Raw genomic sequence first — 20,998 nt, 5'->3', positions numbered from 1 at the left:
TATAGCAAAACTCAGATATCATCTGGCAGATCGATTTACTCTTCGAAATTTGACTTGGAATAAGCGATTTTTCCCCTCATTTTCTTCAATGTCATTTCCAGCCTTTATTATATCCTCCTGTGAGCCGCACAGTGTAGCTACAGTCCTTTAAATGCTGTCCTTGGAACAACAGCGTCAGCAGTTACGGTGTAAATAGTTTCTCACTCACTTTACTGCCTCCAGGTTTTCACAGCTGGTCCTGCATTTCAAGAAAGTTTCACTGGCCAAAAGCTTTTCTTCCCCCTCTAACCTTTTACAGGCGACTCAATGCTTGCTCCTGTTTAATTTTACATCTTTAATTCGGTGAGCCGAAAGTGAATTGACCCCAACTGCTGCCGCTCGGTCTGCTATTTATCGTAACTGCGAGGGTAAATTGCTGTGAGACAGTGCAGGAAATGGGTTCAGGGAGCACACACGCGGGAGGCCGATGCCCATGCATTCGTTGGCTTTCATTTTAAGGAGTGTGAGGGACTTTGTTGGAGGAGATAAAGGAATTCTCCACCTGGAAAAAACTGCAAGTCCTTGCATCCGCACTGCTCTTGTGGCTGCTCAGAGGAGCGGATCCACAGTGGGCAAGATTAAACGTGCATACAGGTGAACTCTTACACCTGAATGTGTCCTATTTTGGCCATCTGGTGCAGCTGTGCACAACTGAAATGTACTGTATGTCTGCCTGTTGTCTATAATAACAGTGATTGTTCTGTCAAACAGTTAGACAGGTTGAGATCAGAGGCATCATTATGTTATACTGACCTGATTTGAAAGTGAAGCTTTGGTCACACGCCACACTCTTTGTGTCTTTGTGGCCCTGAAGAAGCCACAACATTCTGAATAATCAAATCTTACTCTCCTCGAGCTTTTGGAAATATTCCACATTCTCGAGGAAGACAAGAAGATTTATACCAGACTGAGATGAACCCTAAATGTGGAGCGAAACACCTTCTCCACCAAATCTCACAGGAAAATGTTGTACTTTTTTATTACAATACCATTACCTACTACAAAAACCTTTAGTCACTTTACTTTTTGGATTATAGTTTTCCATGCCATTCCCATATGCTGAGAATTAAGCATTTCCATATTTAGGGATAAAGAATATTTTTTTGTCACTTTTCTTAAACCAGATTTGAGATGTTTTGAACACTTGTGATGGTTTATTATTGGTCTCATTTTACTTAAGGGTCTCAGTACTTGTGTAATGTGTTTAACCAAGGGATAAAATCAAAGTTTGCTTCACTGGTGGACAGAGCAAAGTCTCCCTCCGGTTTCCAGACAGAACCAAGCTCAAATGTTCCCGACCATAGTGGTGCTGCTGATACTCTCATCTACACTTGGCAGGAGAGATCGATTTATTTCCCGTGGCAGCTAGCATTGCATTAAGTTGAGTGTGAGTCATTATGAGCTATAGTGAAATAGCATTGCCTGTTAAATCTCTCAAAACTGATGGCCTGGTTTTGTTAGATTAGAGAGCACTTTGTCAGAGCACATTGAAATATAGCACCAGGTAATGCTGAGATTTTGACAACACCTGTGTTCTTTAGCTGCTTTACCGCTTTTGTGTTTGAAGAGTGATTGCCGTGCATGTCTGAATGGGTTTGCTGCTGTTTGGCGAAGGATCACGGGCGACAATGAGCCAGACTGAAATGAAACAATGGCTCTGCGGTCGAGGCTGACAGGATCGATGTGTTACAGCGCAGCCACAGGTCCGCAGAGCATGAGAACAGCACAACAAAGGCAGAAATGTCAGCATGCAAACAACATTAATACAACAAGAAATGGAAAACCAGGGCAAATTAATCAGTTTGACTTGTTAATTTAGAGCTGAGCTGTCTTTGGCTTTGGCTCCGTATGTCATCGTGAAGTGAGATGTGCATGATCCGAGCAGACTGCAGTTCATTATTGAATCTGATTCAGAGTGTTGGGGGGGGGGGGGGGAACGTAATTGTTGAGATAAATGTTCAAGATGCTACACAGACACCGAGGGGACATCGCTGAGTTGGAGGTAATCTGCGACTGGCTTCATAAAATGCATTCAATTGACAGCAGGCCTTGTGGTAGCAGACAAATCACCGGGCTTATAGCAATGTGCTGAAAGAGAATGCCAGTGCTGTGTATCCTTGCCAAGATGGATATGCAGACGGCAAACTCCGGCCCGTCTGGGCGTGGCTCCCTTGCTCATATAGCAAACAGCAGATATGTGGAGTTCAACTTGGACTTGACATTGTCTTGTTTGTTTTCGTTTTTTTGGCAGATGTAAACGGAGCGCGTACCTCTCTCACCTGCCACTTCTGAACGCTGCCAGTGTTTGGCTTCTTTGGCAATATTTACCCTCAGAGAGTGCATTGAGCTGGGCCCATATGTTATAGAAAATCTTTTATGTTTACATTACCGAGCAACACGGTCTCTGAATAACTACTGTCACATTGCCAGGAGCAAGGCAACATTTGGTTTTTTTTGGAGTTTACACAAAATGATGTTTAATTATGATTATGAGGCAAGGCGGACATAAACTTTTCTAAATATGAACAAGCTTTATTGTTGCATCACACGCTTGACTCTATTTATAGGACTGTTAATGCTGTCCACACACGCCGTCCAGACATATATTTATACATGAGTGGCTAAATACTCTCTCCACTAGTAGCTGATTGTTTATTCTGTCCATGTGTTGTTTGGTGCAGCTGGACAGGGGGTGTAAAGCACATACTAAAGCGATTTGTATTGAATAAAAATGTGTAACACACCAACTCAAGGGTGAATATAGGTAAAAAAAAATCCAACAAATGTAGCAGTGATATTCGAGTAGGGGTGAAAGGAGAGTGCAGAGTATAAAAGAAAGGAGAAACAGGTGTGTCTGATTGATACAACACATGTGAAGGTAATTGAACAAACAAGAACACTTCAGGAAGTTCACGAGGAACACACACAAGACTACATTAAAGTAAGTCCCCCCCAAAAAACACATAATACACAGGGATAGAATCAGAAAACATGACAAAAGACAAAAACAAAATCCAAACAGTCACATCACTAGAAATAAATCAAAAGGTTGAGGTTCAGGGACGTAGAAATTCTCTGTAAATGCACAAACAACTCTTTAAATGAGAGAGTATTCAGTTGTAGTCTTTAATTCACTGTTGGAATAAGACAAGCAATTTAGTTTAACTTAAAACAGTGTGACTGTCTTTTCTGTGTTTACAAATTCATTATTTTCTTGAATGTGATTCCCAGAGGAGTCTCTCGTGGGCCAACAGTCGTAAAACTGCGGTTGTGGCGCACAGCTGCTCCGTGAGTGCATGCACTGCTGTGCTTTCATGTCATATTTCTATATATGTGTCTCTGGGTGACAGTATGCATGCATCTCTGTGTGATTCTATTTGTGTTTGTGTTATCGTATATATATGGATTGTGATGGGTTGTGTTGTGATTGGTAGACGGGGTTGTGTTAACTCGTCGTCTTACTGCAGGGGCTCCCCCCCCCAGCTGTGTGTTGGGGCTATTTTTTATCGTCGGGAGCTCATTCAGATACGTATATAGTGCTCCATAAATCTCGGCGCAGTGAGAAAATGCCAGTCAAAGTTCATGCCGCTCATGTTCATTTCATGCTTGAGTGTCCAGCTCGGTGAGCGAGGATGAGTGTGTGTGTATTGATGATGTGTGAATGTGCGTGTAAGTACTGTAGGAAAAGAAAGAGATGAAGCACATTCAGAGTCCCTCCATCCTTTCTACTTTGCCGTGGAAGTCATCCATCTTTCTGAACTTAACTGCGACCAATTTATGATTGCATTATTATAGTCAGTGTTTTATCTTCATTCCAGCACACTGGCCTATAGTGGTGGTCTGGTTAATGGAGAAGGTGATGGAGAAGGTGACTGGCCGGTGCCATTACTATGGTGGGCTTCGCTTGAGGGTGAATATAATGAAAATACAAGATCTCTTTAGCTCCGATTGTAGCCCTGCTGGCATGTCATGTGCTCATATAAGGATGTCTGATTATACTACTAAACTACACTTCCTATACAGTGTACCGAAAAGTAAATACATAAAGCATGTGCTCCTAAAGGAAAGAAGAAGAGGAGAGTGTTTTCGTGCGCACCTTCCTTTGATTATTGAGTGATTTCACTTAGCAATTTGCCCACTGACATTTGAAAGGAAATAGCAGAGCAATGCATTCTACAAAACTGCTGGGAAGTTGCTTTTATTACCATAGAAAAGTGTGTGTATCTGAATTTCTCTATAAGCGCAACACTGGGAAAGGTCAGCCTCAGCTGTATGGATTTTCATGATGGATTTTCAGCAGAAAAAGTCAATCACAACACAGCAGCAGTGGTGCTTATCTATGACTGCTTTTTCCCCCCTGGATTACTCTTATAACTTTTGCAATTTTTGGGCAAATGTTTGGTTAACTTGACGGAGTATATCATATTGACTTCTGTTTAGTTTAGTTTATTTCACATATAAACAACATATACAACACATAGATGATAACACATAAAAGTACATGTGAGTGTGCAGCAGAAACCTGTAAAGGCTCATATGAAAACCACACCCATGAAACATTTGAATATGAAAATACAACACACAAAAAAATCTAAATCCTAAAAGCAAGTACAAAACAATCAAATACTATAATACTTTTGTGAAAACTTGGATGTATTTTCCGTCCTATCTTGGCTACAGTAAAGCTCGACAAGCTTATAAACCCTGACAGCTTCCCTTTTTTATTTTTGTTACATCCCAGGATTTTTGTAGATTAGCAGATAAGAGTGGGACAGATGAAAACCAGAACAGGCAGCAGCATAACTGCTTCAACTCACTTCCTGTGAAAAGTTGATAAAAAAGTGAGTCTTGAACTTACAGCGTGAACATCCACTGTTATTTGAACAAATTGGCATTAAACACACATATGTTGGAGGTCACACAGGTGCTTTGATAAAAAACCAACATATGAGGATAATGACATTTATATTCAGATGAGCGGAAATGTGAAACTTGTCATTACTCCCAGTGGACAAAGTAAACCTTCCCCTGTTTCCCTCTCATGAACCGTCTCCCATTAATAGATCCGTCCTTTATGCTTCCCCACTTGTTACTGCCGCTCTATTTTATGATGTCACCCTCTCTTGCTGAAGAGCTCTGGGCTGTTTTATCTCCTTCATGTGTGTCGGGCACTTAAACTTAAACCTCTCTGTTTATGAGTCCCAAACTGCCTCTCCATCCTCCTGCGTTTGCTCCTCAGTATCAGCTCGGTGTCGTCCTATAAAAGCTGAAGCAACCTCGCTGTTCCGAGGGAAACTTACTGTTGGGCCTCACAGTGCAGACCCCCAGCTAAAGCCCAATTTATACTCCTGCGTAAAGTGCTCTACGTAGGTTATGTAGAGCCCTCTACGTCGACGCAGAGCCTGTCAGAGCCTCTGCGTCGTCTCCGACTGCACAAAATATTTTTTAAGTGTTCGTCACTCTGTCAAGGGACAACGGAGAGGGCTGCGATTGGTCCTCAGGACTGGCCGAGCGAAGCTGCTCTGTGCCGGCTCACAGTGCGCACCGAGCGTCCACAGAGGCGGAGCTGATCACCGCCGAAAACGTCGCTGCCAAACTATAAATACGTCATATCTAAATACACACAGCACATGTTTAGACTCTAAATGGCCAATTTCTCGCCTCAAATTATCTTAAAACTGTGCTCCGTGACACAGAAAAGTGAGAAACTGCCACTGTTTCAACAACAACAGTCTCTCTTTCTCTCTCGGACACCATTGCTCACTGTAGCCAGAAGCACAACAACCTTGCGCAGCGACCCCTACTGATCGGGCGGGAAATTGCAGCGCGTGTGTCCGTCACCACGACGCAGAAGTATGAAGGCTCGCGGTGTCTCCGTGGTGACGCAGTCGGATAACGCATTACGCAGTCGGAGAAGTATAATGTGGCCTTAAGCGCCCGACTCCCATGCTGTGTGTGTGAGAAAGCCTGTGGGAGAGTATCTGCATTATCAGTGAGGCTTTTTACTTTTTCTGTAATGTCAACACCAGTTTCTCACTCTAATTGCCACTGTCTGGCATAATTAACTACGCTTAGATTGCCTTGACATTTCACTTTCATTTAGAGCAACTTTCGGTTTGTTGTTTTCTGCTGCCAGTCAGCAGTCCACATGGGTGCTTCTCTCAGATTGTGGTCTTTGTTGTTTACTGCTCTAAATTTATGCATCAAACAAAACATTGCAGGAATGCCTTTGAACGTGTCTGTGCAACGCGACAAACACAACACAGCCTCAGACGCCCGGTGAGAAGGAGGGAAGCTCTCGGAGAGCACACCTGTGTCTTTGGCCTTGGTGAATTCCTGCGACTGCTGTGTCCAGCTCACCCCTTCCATGTCCTTTAAGAGCAGAAACTCATCCTTCAACAGCCATTGCAAGTCCAGACAGCCGCCAGCTGTAAAACTATTTTGTAATCAAGCTTAAATGTGCCGGTTTCATTTACGCACAATGTTTTATTGGTTACGACAGCTTTAGTTTGACGTTGGAGCAACACGTTGGTTTCCAGGGGGCGGCCATAGATGTCTAGATTGAGAGTAGTTGTGCAGAAACAAGTCATAGGATCAGGATACATCCATACTGCTCTGTTTCAGTTTCTAAATTGCCTGACGTCCATAAAACTAATTTAGTTTTAAAACTCCTGAGCTTCGGAAACGATGACGCAGTTACCCGCATTCATGTCCTGATTGGGCTGTGACTTGACTAACAGTTGTGAGAAATTAGAAAACTCTGTTAAAACACTTAATTCTGACATGATTCGCGGTATGAGAGGGTATGGTCATCTTTGCATCTTTATTATTCTCATTTTCATTCGAAAAAACCTATTTAAAACGATTACTGTGTGACGTTTGTGCAGATCTGTGAGAAACAAAGATGTTCTCTTCAGTCTGTAGAATAACATGCGTATAGATCGAGACAATCATTGATTTAAAATGATATTTTGACACACATTTTGGCTATAACAAAAAGTCAGTTCAGCTCTATTCTTTGGCATATCAGAAAATGCTGTTCTAAAATGAAAATGGAGTAAAAATGAATGTCCCTGAGATTTCTTTTCTGATCCCAATCACGCGTCTGCTTCCTATCCATGTCTCCCTATGTGCATTTCTGCACAATAAAGTTTTCACCCCCGCTCAACAGTCATGTCCACGTCCATGTAGCGAGACATTGACCCCTCCTCACCGTTCTGTCCGTCCGCTGACTTCTGAGCACTCCGATCGTCCCACGCTGGGTGTTGATGCTTTCATCTCTTTGTGAGTGAGGGGCTGTTTTGGCTGCCGGGGAGAAACTGGGGGCACACTTGAACTCCCACGGAAGCTCATTTGAACTGGATTTGAACTGTTCCGACTTTATAGATGATGTATCTGTGTGTGTTTCCATCTCTTTTGTGCATATTCCCCTCTGCATCTTAAACACAGTCACAAAAATGCTTGCAAAATACATACAGACTGCGTTGTTTTCCCTTTCTGTCTGATGTTGTTGGCCTCACTAGAAGGCAATTCTCAAAGTGACTCTTGCTTGAGCTGTGGAGTTACAGAGGGTGCTGTAAAAAGCCCTACAGTAGCCTCCCTTCATCCCATGCTGGCTGTTTATGCTTTCATCTCTTTGTGTGAGAGAGGGGCTGTTTTGAACTGTAGTGTCCAATAGAGGGCTGAAATTGGGGCACACTTGAAAACCCAAAGAAGCACATTTGAACTAGATGTTGTGTATCTGATTTCCATCTCTTCTTTTTATTTCCTCTGCCTCCCGAAACCCACTTACAAGCATGTTTACTCACAACAAACCCGACGTCTGTTTTTTTGCACGAGCTTTGTTGCCATACCAGTGTGCCGTTAAGTGTTTCCTGCTCAAGTTGTTGAGTTATAGTGGGTGCTGTAAAAAACAAAACAAAACTCTACAGTAGCCATTGAAAGTCACGGTGGCTCGCGGCTCCTGCTGCAGCTGAACAATGCTTAATTAGCTCATAAACAAAGGCCAGTGGGGGAATCACAGAGGGCAATCAAAGTGTCCCATTCCTTTGAGCTTCTCTCACCGTCAACAAAGCCTCTCTAATAGCCCCCGTCACTCCACTTGTTGTGTCTCACCACGGTGTGCTTCCTGACAACATAAAAGGGCTCACATTCCAAAAAAAAGAGAGACTCTACCCCATCCAACCCACACCTCCCTTGGCCTTCAAAGTGACCCCTCCTCCCCTCAAAATAGATATTGACATTGCTCCTCCGTTCACCTCCGCCATCTCTGTTTGGGTCCCCATGGTGACCACCGCTGCTTTCATCTCTTCCCCGTTTAGCCTTGTGTCCGTGACTTTCATGGTCTGTTTTATTGCTCTCCTTTTGTGCGGCGCTGTGCTGGCACGCTGCTGGGAGCCTGTGAGGATATGTGCCAGGAGCTGGAGATGTTGTTCAGGTCTGGCACCAAGACAGGTGGTTCTGTGTGTATGACACATTGGCCTGATGTGTGTGTTTGTACTGGACAGTTAGTGTGTTTTCTTTTAAATGTTTGGACAGACATCCTCTGCCACATGAAGGCAGCCCGGCAACAGGTCGGAGGCAATCTCTGCTTGTTTGCACGACTGTGTTATCATCTCCTGTTTCCTGTCAAAACAGGAAAAGACAGGGGCGAAAATGGAGTGCTGCCTTCATGTGTGTTGGCTGGACGTCCAGCTCCGCCTCATAGTGACCCTCCCGGCCAGGAAAAACAGGCCCGTTGAGGGCGTAACCCGCAGCGGGATACTGCATGGTGTTATTTTTATCACTTTCACAAAGCACAGCAAGGGATGCTTTCCCCAGCTGTTGACACAGCACTGGGTCATTTTTGTGTCTCCAAAACAGTGCGGCAGAGGAGTTCCACCTGCTTGCGTCCCATTGGCTGGCAGCGTCACATGATCGTAGTCTCTGTTTAGGAAGGGAAATCCTTTTGACATTTGGTTAATCATGAAAGTGAGACACTTCTTTTCTTTGGATGATCTCTGGACCTCCATCACAATAGCTTTTCCGTCATGGTTGGAGTTGTCATGTGGTTTTATCCATCCATCACACTTATTTGTGAATTCACAGACACACACAGACAGACATGGTAAATGTTCTTTTATGGTGGTCCAATTTGTGAGTACATTCCAGACAGTAGTCAGTGTATCAGAGTGGTTCAGGTGGTGGATTCCTGCAGGTAAAAGCCCCAGCATCTGCGGTCATATGGCTAAATGAGAGGGCACGGAGAGACACAGTGCACAAACAGCTGATTACAGCTAATTGTTGACTTGTGCAAAATGTCTGGTCAGGCTCACAGAGTTACTCTATAATAGAGTTGCATCTGTGGAATTCCAAGAGTTTGAGGCAGGACTAATTTGGCATCTCCAAAAAAGAAGAAGGAAGATATTGTGTTAATATTGTAGTTAATAAGTAGGTTTTTTTTTTCAGTTTTTCAATCTGCTCCTGGAAACTGAGATTTGATTTTCACTGAACACAAGAGCAGGCAGGTAAATATGAGCAATAGCCCTGTCAGCACGTAATGCTGAACTGGCTGCGGTGGCCCCATTCCTTTATCCGTGACCCAGATTAAGATGTAGCGCGCGTGGGGGTCGATGTCATCAGAGGAGAGGTCAGAGGTCATTTGTCTTTCCTGACAGAACTTCAGGTGGTGTTCCAGTGCTGTGGCAGAAGGTTCACACTGACGCTGACCTCCATGAGTTGCGCAATTAGTTACCCTTTGACCCTGCACTCCTACAATCAACATTGAGCGTGGTACGGGGCATGCTTCTGCATCCCCAGACCCTCTTAGATATCATTCTATGTATGTATGCGTGTGTGTGTGTGTGTGTAGCTTGAAAAACACACTCATCTTGGTTCACATGCACACAACAAAGACACTCCCCAGGCTTAACAATGGTGTGTGTGTGACTGCTTTCCATCCTGCACTCATAAATATATAAAAGATCCATTTATTCTGCATCAGTCTGCTGTAGACTGTGCAGCTCTTGACTCCTTTAGTGAATATTGCTGTTTAACTGCCCTTTAAAGTGTGTTTCTCATGCTCCTAAGTGCAGCTGAAGCACATCGCTGACGGATTAAGCAGACACACTGAGTCAGATGAATGCAATCATATCCTTGAGCCAAAAGTGAAAACACACCCAATCAAGCTTTTTTTAGTTTCACTTTATTTGACACGTTCTGTCTTTGCCTTGGCTCTGACAATGGAATTAAGCGATGAAACTTGCAGCTTCCTATCACGTTCTCTCTCACCATAATGCACGCCTCTCTCCCCCCGCTCAGCTCTGACTGAGCTCTGCCATGCTGGGGCGTTTCATACGAGCAGACAGAGTCAAATGTGGGATGATGTACCCTTGTAAAGAGGCCCAGACAGACAGGGACCCTCAATTGAGTATATTGATTGTTGATTACACAACTCTCTGCTGACACAGAATACTAATAAATATGTAAATGCACAGATGTTTTGACGCTGAAGGAAAGCCCTCGTCTTTATTATTTTGATTCCTTCTTCTTCTTCTTCTATTGATTTCTTGTGTACAAAGCACTGGAAGTGGTTAAAATACCCACATTATACCTTAATATAGAGCAGGGAATTGAGATTTGATTACACATAGTTAATTAAGATGCATAGTATTTTAACGCCAGGTGTGCACTGGCGTAATTTGGGATCACATATTCAGTTGTTTGCCATATCAATACAGCTGTTGTCTCCATGACCAGATTTTATAATGACATGCCTGTCACTGTTGTAGCTGTTGAAAAGACAATACGCAGTAAAAGTCAATTTTATTTAGCCCAACTCGTGATTATCACCTAATTCAAATAATAAGCGAGTTTTGTGTCGAGTGCGCCAAGGCCACAGTGTCATTGTTCCTGAAAGACAAAAGTGGTGAAATGTGCATGTGCAAAAAATGTTGATAAGCAAAGCATTTTTCTAGGATAGTGAATGAAAAATCCCTCAGACTCAGACTAAGTGGATTATCATGCGCTATTCTCCGCCAAGACACAAGTTCAGCTTCCTTCCTTATCTTTCTGAGATTCAACTGAATGTGTCTAGACATTTCAATTAGCAAGGAGAAAAAAAACACAACATATCGTGGATACTGATTGTCTTTCAGTCTGCTTTCAGTGTGTACTTCTCATAAACAGACAACTGTTTTCTATTAATGCAACCCCTCCTCGCTAAAAGCCCTAGGTTGATGTTTAAATGTCTATTATTAGTGATAATTATGTTCTCTGAGAAGTCATTGGCATGGTAATGACATTTTTCATGATAAATTAGTAACCCCCCCCCCCCACCACCCAGCCCCTCCTCTCTTTTCTCTCTGCTGTACCTACACGAGGCTGCTGCACCGGCCTGATTCCTCCACTCTGCAAACTCCGCCGCTCCATTGTTCTGTCGACACGCAGCAGCTTTTGTGCGACACAAAGCGTGTCACTCTCTGAGATAATGCTCTGCAGAATGGGGAGTGGATGGGACCAGGCAGACTCCGCTCAGCTCACATCTGCTCGGGATGATTTGTGCTGCAGCCTGTGAACATAGCTATGGAAGTCAAAATAGGAGGGGGGGGGGGGCTAACCTTTAGCTCATTCTATAGTCCCTGAAGTTTTGTGATGCTAATCATATAGCCTGTTGCTCACATATGCACCTGATATGTGACATCTGCCGAATGCAAAAAGTGCCATGCTCAATAACCACTTACTGCGTCTCATTATGCACCTTCTCCTCGCTCGCCGACCCTATAGAGTCACTGCAGAAAAGAGAGAGAGACTCCAGCTGCAACAAAAACCCAGAAAACTTGAATATTTATCTATATGGCAGCCTGCCAGTATAATAATGGCACTGTTCATTTGAAGGGAAAAGTGGAGAGAATAATTGCTGTAGGATACTTGATATTTCCTCTTGTCATCACTTTCCTACCACTTTATTTTTTTATGACTGGGAGTCATTTTTTGCACCAGCATGTGTCCAGCATGAACTATTGAACAATAATCACAAAATGAGGGGGGAATATGGACCTTGTAGGGCCATATATTAAAGGTCCAGTGTGTCACAATGTGGGAGGGTGTTAAATACACTGCTTATAAGTATGTTTGTATGTGTGTAATTGTTCGATTAATCGGTTTAATGCTTTTTTTATGATTAAAACAAGATTTCTGATTGTTTTAGCTTCTTAAATGTGAATATTTTCTTTGGTTCTTTGCTCCACATAACAAAGAAATCATTAAAACTGAATCATTTTAGTTCATGGACAAAACAAGACATTCGAGAACATGGTAATTTCCAGGTTTGACAAACACTCATCAATGTTTTTTAACATTTTATTGACCAAATTAATCGATTAATTGAGAAAATGAACAGAAAACCAGCAGCCCATATAGACAAACCAGACACAGTGTGGGTTTTGTGTTTTGAAGTGGAAGCCTGCTACACAAACTCAGAAGAATTCCACCCTTTTTGTTATGTGATTGCCACTGTAGTTCCCCAACATGCTTGGGAAAGGGAGGTGGTAAGCAAAGGAGTCCTTTGTTTGTTCCAATCTGTAATATTAAGATAAGATAAGATCCTAAGGTCCTTTATTTGTCCCGCAGTGGGGAAATTTACATCGATACAGCAGCAAAGACTAAAGATAAAGATAAATAATAAACATGCATTACAAAAAAGTACAATATATGAAGATATTAACACAAAGACTATATAAAAAAAGCTAAAATAGAATGTGTAATTTACATTATAGACCGTTAATTAGCATTAGGTGTAACACTGGACTTTTAAAGCTTATGTGCTCTGCAGTTCTGCGGCATGGAAAACAGTTTACGCGTTGATCTAAAAATGATGATTTCCAATCACGCTGTTGATGTATACGCTGAGATTATTTTCCCACTAGTTGATCTCGGGGATGGTGAAGCCACATGCAATTACCTCTTGTTTGAGCTTGAGTAACTTCCTTTTCATTTCTCTTTGTTAATTAAAAAAATGTGTGTACACTTGCATGTCACACTTCCATGTAGCCGAGGGAGTCCTGCGATGGAGAATAGTTGTTCTAAGCTGCGGCAGCAATTTGTTTTTCTCTCTAAAATAAAGTGCAGGGAACATGGAGTCTCTCAGTCAAAAGGGAAAAATCCTCCCTCAGAATGAAGTACACTGAATGCAGTGCTCTCAGTGTGACAGTTCAGACAGAAGAGAAGCAGGTGGCTGAAATCACCGAGCACAGACTGAAAAAGGGCTTTGAATACCAGTAAAGTAGTGACTATTGTATCAGGAGTTGCTGCTCGGCTGTGTGAGTGTTTTAAAGTGGGCTCTTGGACAAAAATAGATCTTTCAACAAGCTCCAGTGGATCGTCAGAGATACTGAATACTGTTCAGCTTCACGACTGCAAATGGATGGACATTTTAATTCTGACCTCATGCACCCAGTTTTAGCTCGCACGTGTACATGGTTATATTATTTTTTTTGTTGTTTTTAAGCAAATTAACATAAAATGACCAAATATTCTCTTAACCTTGTTCTTCCCACCTTCTGTGCTTGTATCCACCTGCACTTTAACAGCAATACCTACCTGCCTCCTGCCTCTCCATCTTGCCTGTTGAATTTTTCATTGTGCACTCACTCTTGGTTTGTTTCCACAGTGAAATCTGGTTGGTTGGGGAGAGGGAAAGAGAAACTACCTTGAGAGCATCCCACAGCCAAAAAAAAATCAGCCTTTCTAATTAGGAGGTGCACAGTCGCTGGCACAAGTGTACATAAACTGCATCCCCTAGTGAGGACAGCATAGTATCTGCCGCCTGACTTGCTCCAAAGCAGCCATAGGCAGAGAAGTGGAAAATATTTTAAGAGCAGGAAAAATAAGTTTCATCCCTTGAGTTCCTCCAGCACTGAACATGACTCCTAACTAATGAGAAAACTTTGGAGGGATATCGCTCATGCTGCTCCCTCCAAGCAGAGTATTGTTTGATCTCTCAAGTTGGTGACCTATTGAGAGAAAGCGATGATCAGTCTCCACTTGATTCTTAATGGAGATGTCTTTTTAAAGCTGAAATCTCTCAGTATCTCACTGGTCAGTCCAGCCTGGACCTCTCAACACTCTGACCTTGGTCAAAGCCAATGACAGACTGAGAGTGTGTGTGAGAGAGAGATGTTGGAAAGAGGAGGGAGAGAGGATAGTGAAGTCTGTCCTAACAGTTTGAATTTGGCTTGTTTTCTCTGTGTGTGAGCGGGACAGGAAAAGGTAATTAACTGGCCAACTGGTGAAAAGCTGGAGTGATGGATGGGTGGGGTGTAAAGAGACATCCACACACACACACGCACACACACACACGTCTGTGCAGCTATTCTTTTGTGCTATTGGACAGCCTAAACAAACCGATATCCTATACTTTAACCATAACCAATTATAACCACAATTCAAATCTTATCCCTAAACTCAGCCAGTTCTCCACAATTGAGGTTCTGCCTCTTTATGACCAGGGTTTTGGTCCCCACGAGGACGACTGGTTTGTTCCATTTTTTTGTTAAAACATAACACTTGTGTCTCTCTGCTTGTAGTAAGAGAAGCACTCATACACACATGAATGGGGGTGGACCATACGGAGTGGGTGACACATCATTATGTGAGGTCATTAATGCTTTCAGGTCTGACAGAGACTCACGAGTGGTAACATCTGACTTGTCTGTCTGTTTAACCCGAGGGTCAGCAAGATCTATGGCCCTTTTTTTTTTTTACTTTTAATGGACAGTGACATCTGTTTTTATGGATGACACGAGGAGCTGTAGGCTGCAGTGTTGCATGCTGTGAGTTACAAGTATCACAGGATAACAGAGATGTGTCACAGCAGATGTTATCGCGAAAAATGTCACAATCGTATTTTGAAGTAGATCCTGATTGCAGGTTTGTTGCTTGCTCCTCGTAATCTTTCATCAGTGGATGTGTCACCGGTGATACTCTGGACAGGTGGTGCTGTCATGTGTTGAGAGGTAAGGCCTATTTGCACTTTCTGTCTGCGGTTCACAGAGGAAAGGGCTAAATCACACAGGGCAGACACATGGACATCTGTCTCTGGGAGCTCCTTGTTACCAGATGCTTGACGCAAGGAGACTGGGCTGCGCACATAAGGGAATACTGATGCACTGCTTTCAACAAGGTAATCGTCTGTTTGACCAAAATACAGGGAAGTTTGTTTGCAGAAATGTTCTGTTGACATTGTAAGTAAGCAAGATAGTTACAGGATTCATAATGTTGTCTTCTCTCTCTGGGGAATAATGTTGATTGTACTTGTTTTTGCAGTCAGTTAAATAGAAGTGACAGGTTCAATTGGTCATCTTTTGGTGATGTCTTCATTTTTGCTTGTGGTGGTCGGCTGAAAATATATGAAATCAGAACCAGAGGAGCAGTGAAACGGCAGCACGGGAAAAGCAGGAGCAGATTTGATTTTGTAACTCTGTGTCTCTCACAAAGCTTAAAACTCTGATAATGGGACACGAGGCTAAATGTAGACATTTAGTTCTTCTGGAGAAACCACAGAACAAACTCTCCCCATTAGTCAAAGAGTGACAGAACAAAATGAAAAGTCATGTTTTTTTCACACACACCCAAGGAAAATAAATGAATTAATTACTGCTTTTAGGCTGTGGACACATTATCAGCTCTGTGCAATTGTTAGTCCAGATACTGTTGCTTTGTTTCCTAAAAGTCTTCGTAAGTGTTTGTTTAATCTTGTCAAGTCAGGAGACTGGTGCAGACATCTGTTTGATGTAATTCTGCTGTCCTGTCCTGTTATGTGTTCAACCAAATTCGTTCCCACAGAGTTAAATAGCATGCTCGTGTGACATCCTGAGTCTTTGTCTTCTCTGCCTCAGAGCAGGCAGTGGTTAAATTTAATGGTCTGTATCCAAGATCTGTGCTGCAGCACTAAAAGCTCCACCTGATATCTCATCAGAGCCACAGGCCTTCCGGCTCTTCGCTCCTTCAGGGGATGGGAGTCTCTGACTCGCTCTCCAAGTCAGCGAGGTGGAGTTGGTGGGAGTAGTAGAGAAAGAGCAGGAGGCAGAGGGGGATTACACTGCTGGGTGTGTTGCTTTTATCCTGGGAATGTAATGTGCCTTAATGCCCCGTGCTCACCCAGGGAAAGGCCAGCAGCTGTGCTCGTTTTTCTCTAACTTGGCTGTCAAAGTGTGTTTGGGGGCTACCTGTGGGAAAGCAGGCCCTGCTGGAAGCTCTCGTCCTCACCCTGGGATCTGGACTAAGCTCCTGTGGTTTATTGGGGGGCCAATCCCCTTGAGACTTAAGAAGACGGTGTGTGGTTAGGGTCAACACTGTCTCAGGCCAAGTAAACAGAGATGGCTCCTTGCAGGGAAGCAGAGGAAGGTTGGAAGGTCAGTTGAAAGGAGTTAAAAGGACATTCGGTTGTGTGGTCTTCAATTTTAACAAGAAACACGGTCATAGGAAGTACTCAAGAGTGGTGCATGTGTAAACAGGACGGTCGCTGGTGTGAACACAGTTCAGAGAGGGCGGATATAAAGCAGTGTGGTGGTGTGCTGGCTCATCTTGAGGAATGTTTCCACGCTGGTAAAATAATAAAAGAAAAACCCTGGAAGAGGAAGGAAAGGAAGGAAGACCGACTGAGGAAATGAATCTTAAAGTCAACTTTCAGGCGTTCAACTGGCCTTTGCTTCAATTTACTGAGCAGTTAGGCAGCATTGAGGAATAGTCAAGGTTTTATTGCGGCAATGCCATGTGTGGACTGATTCTGGGCAAATTGCACAATGACGGATGTTTGAAATAAGACAGTAATCCGATGCAGGAGAATGCCATGGAGCGCTGGCAGCTGTAAAACAGTTCAGATATGTCGCTGACAAAGCTGCAGGCTACAACTTTTCATTTTATTCCTGCTCATCACGGATGCACATTGATACAATGTTGCTTCGTTTCTCTGTCTGCCGCAGCTGCAGTGGGTCATGTGGAGCTTTTATGTCTGGGAAATTTCTGTTGGGGCTGAGCTTGAATAGAAAATATGGTTTCCCAGAGTATTTTACTTTCAATGGAGCGTGCCTAAAAGTCTCTCGGCTATAGCGAGGGGCCTCATGCATTTCAAATCACAATGACCTTACCCTGATTTATATCCAGCCTGCTGCTCCAGATCAGAGGTGCACCAGAAGCTGAATGTGGAAATATTCACATGGTAGTTTCACTTTGTCTGCATAGAGAAGCGGATTATTGACGAGATGAGGTAAATGACATATGATTTCAGGGGGAAAAATCCAATGTACGATTTTGCCCGGTTCGGTTTACACCCAAGGATTCACGGGGGGAATCATGCTCGGCTTGCCTCCCTGTCCCCTCATCCATAAGTGGTTACGGCTGAGCTTGTTTCCATCAGCCTCTGGGCATGTGCTGTCTGTGATGACACTCTCCATCAAGCCAAAGAGACAGTCAGTTAGCTGGGTGACTCTCTCCTGCTGCTGCTGCCCTGGTTTTTATCACAGTTAGTGCGAGGGACATAGACAAACTTAGGTCTCTAAGGGCAGAGGAAGGCCTCATTCCACAGGCTTTCTCTCCCCCCAGTAAGCTGGCAGTGCAAGACCTCCTTTCCATAATAAGGGCAGAGCATCTGACTACATTTTGTCCCCCCAGAGTTTAATAAAGATCACCGCTGACAGGCAGTAAACCAATTCAACCACCTACCAGCCGGCAGGCAAGGGCCACAACCCCGGCCAAACCTCCTCCCACCTCTCTCTCTCTCTGTCTGTCCTCTTATCGTCACTTGTGCAGTTTGATTTCCTCTAGAAAAGAAGAGAGACCTCAGGATGAAAACCAAAACCCATCTCCCACTTGTTCAGAACAATAGTCGAGCAGTCGGAGCCATGAAGTAGCTCCTTGCCAGTTGCCACCTCTCCGCCAATGGGGACACTTTGAGCATTTCAATTGTGTTGTGTCGATGCCCTGGATTGCATTCTTCTCCGCAGCTTTCCGACTCTTCACACCCACTTGCACCTGTCAGTAGTAGATCATACAGATAATAAAAGAAACAATATGGCTTCCAGGCTGGGTGCACTCAAGCATCATATGTTTCATGTTTTTTTCACTTTGTGCTTATGCACAAGCTCTCAAACAGTTAGCGTGCACGTGACGACGTGAGCGGACATGAGAGTGAACTGTTTAATGGCGACTTTTCAGCTTTATTGTATTCATTTTATATCCAAACCTGCACTCTGAGGGCTGTGCGAAATGTCTACTAATCCTAATGTCCCTCTTTTCCTTGTCCAACTTTTATGTGCTGATGTATTCTGTGGCCTTTCATTTCATCCCATCTACATCACTCTCCTTTCCCCAAGCCCAAGTCTGCCATCATCCTCATCATCGCTTCTATCGTCTTCATAATCCCAGTGGCCGTGGACCTTTATTCCCTCCACTGGGCGTAAAGCTTACAGACAGTTTTACAGGAGAAGCCCCGCTCTCTAACCTCCAGAATGCTAACTGAATAGCAGATGGGCTCAGCTTTTGTGTGTCTTTTTATTAGCTCTCCTAAATCAACACCTAACAATGCATGCAGAGAGAGAAGGGAATTGATTTCCTCCGTCGACCAGTGCCCTGAGGTGGGTAAGGGATGGTCAGAGGGTAAAGGGTGATGGGTGATGGAAGGAGCGAGAGTTGACTTGGTTATGACTTTGCTTTAATTTCCTGTCTAGGAAGCGTGCACATGAATCCAGACCAGACAGCATATACATAAAATATCAGCCAGCTGTGTTTTTCCCCAGCTCTGTTTCCCATTTCACGGCAATTTGTCATAGACTGTTTCGTCTTGTTTCAGCGGAACTGTCCTATCTTGTGCATACATATCCTTGCTTGCGAATAACTAGAGAGAGACACTACTCATGTCAGGATCAAGCAGGACTAGATATTATTCTTAAAAGCTCGATCATATTTCCATTTTAAGCTTCTTACATTTCAATTCGGATTCGGATAAATACTCTCAGCATCAACATGCACTTCTGATCTACCATTAGCTCAGTCATCAGTCCATTGCAGTTCTCATTCCCAGCGAGATTTATGGGATTTCCTAGGGTCTCAGTTGTGCCTGCATCCTGTCTGTGCCTGACCATGTGTAACGTCAGTAGCCAGGGCTGTAAAACATTTACCAGAACCACTCAGTTAACATCAGAGCAGGGCAGTCACACTCCAATGCATGACTGTCCTTTACGTAAAGTGATGATATGGAGATTATGCATATCCCCTCGGGGAACATTGAGTATAATTCAGTGTAGATGCTGCTTTTGTCCATTAATGGGAATAACAAAAGACGTGCAGGCACATCATTTAGATATAAATGTGACTATATTAATGCTGTACAGAAATCTTTGTAGGTTTAACCCTGATTTATACTCTCTCGCGAGACATTTTTAACTGTGTAGAGCAATGGAAACACACATCTGTAGAATTTTCTTATATCACAATCACAACCACTGTTTTTGTGGAATGTGGATGTTCAACAGCTGGATCGAAACATGCTTTCTTGCGCGGCCATCTCAATTTCTTGCGCTTTCATTGTCCTCCATTTAAAAGTGCTTATCTCTTTCTCCTCAAATATATCAACAACGTCATCACATCCACCCGACACAAAGAAAAAGAAGCACATATATGCATATAAATAAGCAAGCTGACTGTATGAGTGGACTGAAGTTGTGTGTTTGCACGGAAAAAGGACTCGAACCCTTTGCCGGAGCATGAGTTGAAAATCCCATCATGCCGTGTCAAATGACGAGGTATAAATCAAGCTTTAGAGTCCCTCGACCTGCCTCTAAGCTCTCTGGGTTTAGCTGTATTAAGTGGCATTGCATTAGTGCAGTGGATTGTTGTTTCCCCCGCTGCTTCGACTCCTGATCACCTCAGAGTTTTCTACGGAGCAAAGGCCTCATAAACATTTATGTATGGACTGTGGGCGCCCGTCTTAGGCCACAACTCCACTGGGCAGAAGCCCAGTGCCCCTTAATGCCTCTTAAGAGACTTTCTTGTCTGAGAGTTTGTGTGTTTGATTATTTGTGTCCCCCCAAAAAACACAGACAGCTTTGTTTTTACTCTTGCTTAGGATTTGAATCAGAAAACTTCACTGATGGCTATGAGTCCGCCTGGATTCCTGTGGTTATTTTTCCATTTGATGGCTCATCATATGTTTTCATGCTGAGACACTTATCTTATGTAAATTGTATAGCTGTAGGCACCAGAGCCCCCTCAGCTGTTGTTTTCTCCTGCCCTTTCTCCCAAGCAGTGATAGACACCCCAGGGGGTCTTCTATGAGACGAAGTAAAAGGACAAAACTCTACTGGACATCGTCTTGAAAAGCAGCAACGAGCTGGTCTTTTTTTATTCCTAAAGCTTCACAAAATAAATTAAATACACATTTTCTTTGTTATTCTGTGAAGAATGCCTCTGCGGGATCTTCAACTTATCCCTCGGAGCCATATTTCTGAGTCGTCTCCTCAGCGTTTTGGCTTGTTTGTTGCCCAGTAGATACTGCGAAATGAGCACATGCCTAATTAACCGGATCGACGGTCTTAAGTTGCATGCAGGCAAAGCATCTTGGTCTAAACAAACAAACCACCCTGAAAAAAAAAGGAAGTGGTTAAGTCGGAGTGTGAGGGTCCCAGAGGACTGCCAGAGACCACACTGGTAGCAGGCCACTGACGCACATGGAAAATGTGAACAACACACAGGAAATCATTTCAAAAGAACAGACAGTGAGGTATGCTTGGGAGGTGAACATGGTACACATGTTACGTGTGTGTGTGTGTGTGTGTGGTAGGGCTGTCAATTTTCCAAAAAATCAGGTTTGAACAAATATCACGTTATTCCTGTTCCTATGTTTGGATATTCCCCACCAGCTGCCAGCACACACACACACACACACACACACACACACACACACACACACACACACACACACACA

The 20,998-nt window shown here is 43.5% G+C and overlaps 1 protein-coding gene across 1 annotated transcript in view; it reads left to right on the top strand.

The window, feature by feature from the left end:
• kif26ab (kinesin family member 26Ab) overlaps positions 1–20,998 on the top strand; it is a gene marked incomplete at its 5' end in the record, with an annotated part of 66,450 nt that overhangs the window by 6,806 nt on the left and 38,646 nt on the right. The window lies entirely within an intron of this gene.

Source organism: Microchirus variegatus (genome assembly GCF_963457635.1).
Source record: "Microchirus variegatus genome assembly, chromosome: 2".
Taxonomy (NCBI): Eukaryota; Metazoa; Chordata; class Actinopteri; order Pleuronectiformes; family Soleidae; genus Microchirus; species Microchirus variegatus.
The sequence above is the reverse complement of the archived record's forward strand: the minus strand, read 5'-3'. Positions and strand labels throughout refer to the sequence as shown.